Below are 255 nucleotides of genomic sequence, written 5' to 3'. Positions count from 1 at the left end.
GCCGAGATGCCAGTCGTCCAGCCTCCAGGCTCTCTGTCAAAGTGTCACATTCAGTACTCAGATCAGTTCGTTGTCATACACACCAGGGTGCAATCAAATTCTTTGCTTGTGTGGAGCTTACACAGTAAACGGTACGCATGGTAAGAGTAAATATAACAATAAATAAGCACAAAACAACAAAACAGTGCAAAGATTGTAGTGCAACCTGACTGGAATACTGCAAAAAGAAATGCAGAAGTGACTGCAGTGTCGTAA

This window comes from Hypanus sabinus, chromosome 7 (assembly GCF_030144855.1).
Source record: "Hypanus sabinus isolate sHypSab1 chromosome 7, sHypSab1.hap1, whole genome shotgun sequence".
Taxonomy (NCBI): domain Eukaryota; kingdom Metazoa; phylum Chordata; class Chondrichthyes; order Myliobatiformes; family Dasyatidae; genus Hypanus; species Hypanus sabinus.
Note: the sequence above shows the minus strand (reverse complement) of the source record.